Consider the following 6,632-nt stretch of genomic DNA (forward strand, 5'->3'; position numbering starts at 1 on the left):
AAGTCACTTAATCCTCCATAGCCCCAGGTACGTTAGCTAGATTGTGAGCCCACCGGGACAGAGAGGGAAAAATGCTTGAGTACCTGATTGTAAAAACCGCTTAGATAACCTTGATAGGCGGTATATAAAATCCTAATAATAAAACTTGAAACACACTAAAGGGTTTCAAGGAAGGTTTAGATAGGTTCCTAAAGGATGAGGGGATTGAGGGTTACAGATAGATGTAAAGGTCCATTCTCATGGAGATGATGCGGTATATAAATTTAAGGTTTAGATTAGATTAGATTAGATTAGGTAGGTTACAGAAATGGTCAGGAACCACTTCACAGGTCACAGACCTGATGGGCCGCCACAGGAGCGGACCGCTGGGCGTGATGGACCTCTGGTCTGACCCAGTGGTGGCAACTTCTTATGTTCTTATGTTCTTAACTCTGCAGCTCCTCAGTATCTCTCCCCTCTTATCTTTCCTTGTACTCCTCCATGGGAACTCTGCGCATTGAGGAAGTGTTGTGCAGTGGTTAAAGCTACATCCTCAGCACTCTAAGGTTGTGGGTTCAAACCCACGGTGCTCCTTGTGACCCTGGGCAAGTCACTTATTCCCCCCATTGCCCCAGGTACATTAGATAGATTGTGAGTCCACAGGGACAGACAGGGGGAAATGCTGGAGTTCCTGAATAAATTTGTGTAAACTGTTCTGAGCACCCCTGAGAGAACAGTATAGAAAATTAAATAAATATTTGAATATCTTCCTTTTAAACATGACATTTTTGTTTTATATATATATATGTGCGTGTGTATACAGAGAGAGTGAGAGTATGGTGTTTTGGAGGGAAGCAAAAGAACAGCTGCAATCATGACAAAACCTAGGGCCTGACAGTCACATTAGATTTAAATAAAGCATCAGTGTATATTTTTGGCCACAGAGAGCAAGGGCAATTTTCAACCAGGCCCATTTACCTAGATAAATGGCTTTTGGAATTGACCTCATCTGCTTAATGGTTATGCTGGCCATGCTTCAGCCCTGATAAATCAGTCCAATCAAGTGCATATTTGTCATACCATCAGCAGATGGAGACAGAAACTTAGACCTTCAGTGATATCACTTGGCCCATAAAGTCATGGTGCAGCAGGAAGCACTTAAGTAATCCCATGACAAAATTAAAGTCAGAAAAAATTACTTCAGATTAAATTTTAGAGCTTGTTGTACATGTCAGTATCTATCTTCCCAGTTGCTTTCCTCCTGGGGAGATAATGTACTCCTCTGCCATAAGCTATACATCTTGGATAAAATAAACAAACAAACATTTTTTTTTTGCACCACCCACTACTCTACCTAATATCTTTTAGACTAGAGCATTTAGCCCTTCCTAGGAAGGTTCTGAACTATGTCAAGGTTTAAGGAAATTAAATTAGCAGATAAAGTTTTCCTTCTTGATTATATTGCCAGACTAGTCCAGATGGGTGGCATGAATCCATACTCCTTCAAGCTAAGTGAGAAGAAAGGGATTGCGACTTGTATACTGCCACTTTGAGTGTGGTTATACAACCACACTCAAAGTGGTTTACATAGAGGTACTTCAAGCATTTTCCCTCTCTGTCCTGATGGGCTCACAATGTACCTGGGGCAGTAACATAGAAACATGATAATAATAATTTTATTTTTATATACCGCCAAAGCCAAAGTAGTTCGAAGCGGTTTACAATAAGAAGAGTTGGACAGTCAACGAAAAAAAACTCCCAATGAAGTCTTTGAATACATGAATATTTGTAGAGAGGGAGAGAGACAGAGTAAAAAAAGTTACAATGTACGAACATCGAGTACATATAAATAGAATACAGAGATAAGGCTTTAAGAGTTCTTGGTTACAAATTGGTTAAACAGGTTGGTTTTAACTAGTTTTCTGAAGTTAAGATAGGATGAGGAGTGCTTGATGATGTTGCCTAGCCAGTCGTTTTGTTGACTTGCTTGGAAAGCAAGAGTTCTGCCAAGAAATCGTTTGTATCAGCCAATAAAGGCCAAATGGCCCAACTTGTCTACTCATCTGCAGTAACCATTATCTCTTTCTCTCTCTGAGAGATCCCACGTGCCTATCCCAGGCCCTCTTGAATTCAGACACAGTCTCTGCCTCCACCACCTCTTCCGGGAGACTGTTCCACGCATCTACCACCCTTTCTGTAAAAAATAATTTCCTTAGATTACTCCAGAGCCTATCACCTCTTAACCAGTAGAGGATTAATTGACTTGCTAAGGGTCACAAGAAGCAGCATAAGGTTTGAACCCACTACCTCACAGTGCGAAGGCTGTAGCTCTAATCACTGTGCCACACTCTCCTCCTAGCAGCTACTCTCCTGGCCAAGCTGCTTTCAGGACACTCATTCCAAAGGATGAATCTTCCTGACCTGGATATGCAATTAGTAATTTTCTTGGGCAAAGAAGCCCAAGTAGCTGCCCTGCAAACTCCTGCTAGTAGAAAAAGATTTGCAGTTGGCCCATGAAGATGCCTAGACAGAGGAACCTTTAGTCCTTTTATGATGTGAGCAGAAGAGATTATCTCCTGCCCTTTTTGTGGACCACTATACAGAACAAAAAATTCTGTCCAGCACTCTAAATAGGTTATGACCTTTAAAAACTTGAATGAAACCCTGCAATCCAAAAATGCAAATTCTTTTGAAGACAACGGGGGTGGGGTGGGGGGTGGGGGGGGAAGATTCATTAAAGTGAAAAAACAGCATTTGTTTTGGGAGAAAGGAAGGCTCGAACCAGTTTCAGCTTTTTCTTAGAACTAGTCCAATAAAAATGATATATATATATTTCTTTTATGTTTTTCTTTTATTTCTACATATCACCTCTTAGAACTAACTAAATAAGATTCTCTGTGGAACAGTGCATATATCTCTGATAAATGCCCAGCCAAGCAGGTAGCAACTAGGAGAGCTTGTCTTGAGTGTCAAGAACTTGAGGAATGGCTTTCTTATAGGTTGAAAGAGTGAAAAGACCAAGGCCATAATGGGTTAGGATTATCATATGGCTCCAGAAAAAAGAGGATGGATTGAGATATCTGGATTTTACTTCCAAAGGAGGATGGATGTCTCAATCCATCCTCCTTTTTCTGGAGCCATATGGTAACTCTATAAAGGGTGGCATTACTGCCTGAATTGTAGGCACCACATGCTTCACAATTTTAAGAAGGTAAGCTATGTCCAGATGTTCCACTAGTGGCCTCCCTTGAATTTGCTCTTTATATAATGCATGTGCTTCCATCTATATCTTAAGGGAATTAAGACTATCTTTCTCGAACTGTGGCACACTAAAGGTAGTGGCCATGGCTTGAAGCACCAAGAAGTGTGCAGACATTGCCATGATGACATCAAGCGTATGCGTGACATCACCCACGTCGACATCCACGCATGTGCAGAGGACCTTCATATGGGCCCTGAGATACCAGTAGGGGGTGCCAGCAGGGAAGAGGGCCAGAGAGGAGGAGAGGCACTGGCACCAGCTGATTGAAGTGTTTCTCAACTACTTCAAGCTAAATACCCCCTAAGTCTAACAAATATCAACTGAGTACCCCAACCACAGACCTCCCTAGGCTCACCCAAGCTCTGCCCCAGATCCCGTCCCCTTTACTAATTGTAATGCAATTATTTCCATTCATTTTTCATATACACAACAGATATAAATTCTCAAAACTGACACATTTCAATCACTATATTGAAAATAAAATCATTTTAACTACTGGCAATCCTCTGCAGGCTGCTATAATTAGTTTTAAAGGTGAGACCGGGAGGCCAAGGGGGAAGCCGGAGGACGTTAGAGAGAAGGGGGAAACATGGAGGCCTTCGGCGAATCTGGCAGCACTGGCACCGTACCACATAGAGAAGTCAGCTGGCAGGCACCTCTCTTCCTCCTCAGTGTGCCGCGGCACACTTGGAATCTCAGGAGGTATGCTAGTGTGCCCCGGCACACAGTTTGAGATACACTGTACTAGATCTTCAGTATATGTTGAGTTAGGATAAAACTTGCATTGAAAAAATTTGTAATTTAACTATGGCAAATTGTAACCTATTAACTGTATATTATGTATATTCATCTGTAACCTGTTCTGAGCTTGTTGGGGAGAATGGGATAGAAAAGAAATTAAATAAATAAATACTTATCCGGACCTCCCTGTAAGCAGGAAAGACAGAATGGCGGCAAGAGAAGCCTAAAGGGGAAAGAACTCTGTCCTGAAATGATGCATCAAAATGTTTCCACACTCTGACATATGCAAGGGAAGTTGATTTCTCCCATGCATTCAACGACGTGACTATTACCATCCTGGAGTAATAGTAGCTTCTCGTGCTCTTTCTCCAAGAGCAAGCCATAAGAAAATATGGAAAGGCATCTTCCATCTCAACTGGTCATATGGGAGTAGATCCTCTACCTTTGAGACATGTTGAACCAATATCATTCCAATTCTCTTCATTCCAAAGTTCCCAGAAAACCTTAGAATCATCTGGCACCAGTAACATTACTAAGCTCAGACGGTCCATCATCCTCTGCAGAGTGGACCTTAAAAGACACCCAAGTGCAGTCACTTAGAGGAGACTTCCTGAAAGCCTGCATATGCCAGATCAACTACCTCCAGAGGTCCCAACTTCCTCCTGTGGGAAAGACTCTTGTGGTGGCTAAGAAAGCAAATAGAATATTAGGAATTATCAGGAAAGGAATGGAAAACAAAGATGAAAATGTTATAATGCCCTTTATCGCTCTATGATACGGCCACAACTCGAATACTGTATGCAGTTTTGGTCGCCGTATCTCAAAAAAAGATATAGCAGAATTAGAAAAGGTACAGAGAAGGACAAAAAAAGGATAAAAGGTTTGGGACAACTTCCCCCTGAGGAATGCTAAAGCAGCTAGGGCTTTTCAGCTTGGAGAAGAGACAGCTCAGGGGTGATATGATAGAGGTCTATGAAATACTGAGTGGAGTGGAAAGGGTAGATGTGAAACACTTGTTCACTCTTTCCAAAAATACTAGGACTAGAGGGCAAGCGATGAAGCTACTAAGTAGTAGATTTAAAAAAAAACTGGAGAAAATATTTCTTCACACAATGTGTAATCAAACTCTGGAATTCATTGCTGGAGAATGTGATGAAATCAGGTTAAAAAGTCCATAGGCCATTATTGAGATGGCTTGGGGAAATCCACTGCTTAGACCTAGGATAACCAGCATAAAATCTGTTTTGCTACTTGGGATCTAGCTAGGTACTTGGAACCTGGGTTGACCACTGTTGGAAACAGGATACTAGGCTTAATGGACTTTTTGTCTGTCCCAATATGGCAATTCTTATGTTCTTATGAATTTTCCCACCTTGGACTATGCCATAAGAGGCATGCCAGCAGGGGGGGGGAGTTACAGATGCAACTTCCAATCCCTATAACAAATTGACCATGAAGCACAACCACACTAGGCTTTAGCTGAAGTTACCTTAGATTTCCATGATCTGCTCTCCCAGAAGGGTCCTCTAAAGTGGTACCAGCAGCACAGCTACCAACTGGTTAAAGGCTGACTTCCCCACTGGCTCTTTAGTAGCCAGTTGGTGAACAGCTATCAAAGAGGCTTTGGAAACTTGATAAAAATGGTCTAGGGCATAACATTCTTGAAGTATCTTTAAGCCCTGATGATCCCATCAAATATGGGCCTGCTCCAAGTAAAATTGTCTCATGGGTAATTCCATGTCAAGTGGCCAAGTTTCAATGAACATAAGAACATAAGAAGTTGCCTCCGCTGAGGCAGACCAGAGGTCCATCTCGCCCAGCGGTCCGCTCCCGCGGCGGCCCATCAGGCCCATTGCCTGAGCAATGGTCCCAGACTATCCCTATAACCTACCGCTACTCTTATCTGTACCCCTCAATTCCTTTATCCTCTAGGAACCTATCCAAACCTTCTTTGAAGCCTTGTAACGTGCTCCGGCCTATCACAGCCTCCGGAAGCGCGTTCCATGTGTCCACCACTCTCTGGGTGAAAAAGAACTTTCTGGCATTTGTTTTAAACCTGTCTCCTTTTAATTTTTCCGAGTGTCCCCTTGTACTTGTGGTTCCCCATAATCTGAAAAATCTGTCCCTGTCTACTTTTTCTATACCCTTCAGGATCTTGAAGGTTTCTATCATGTCTCCTCTAAGTCTCCGCTTTTCCAGGGAGAACAGCCCCAGCTTTTTCAGTCTGTCAGTATATGAGAGGTTTTCCATACCTCTTATCAGTTTAGTTGCTCTTCTCTGGACTCCCTCAAGTACCGCCATGTCCTTTTTGAGGTACGGCGACCAATATTGGACACAGTACTCCAGATGCGGTCGCACCATTGCACGATACAGTGGCAGGATGACCTCTTTCGTCCTGGTCGTGATACCCTTCTTAATGATACCCAACATTTTGTTTGCTTTTCTTGAGGCTGTGGCGCACTGTGCCGACGCCTTCAAAGACGTGTCCACCATCACTCCCAGGTCTCTTTCAAGGTTACTTACCCCTAGCAGTGATCCTCCCATTTTGTAGCTGAACATCGGGTTCTTTTTCCCTACATGCATGACCTTGCATTTCCCTACATTAAAGTTCATTTGCCATTTTTTGGCCCATTCTTCTAGCGTCGTTAGA

The sequence above is a fragment of the Geotrypetes seraphini genome, chromosome 2 (assembly GCF_902459505.1).
Source record: "Geotrypetes seraphini chromosome 2, aGeoSer1.1, whole genome shotgun sequence".
Classification (NCBI taxonomy): Eukaryota; Metazoa; Chordata; class Amphibia; order Gymnophiona; family Dermophiidae; genus Geotrypetes; species Geotrypetes seraphini.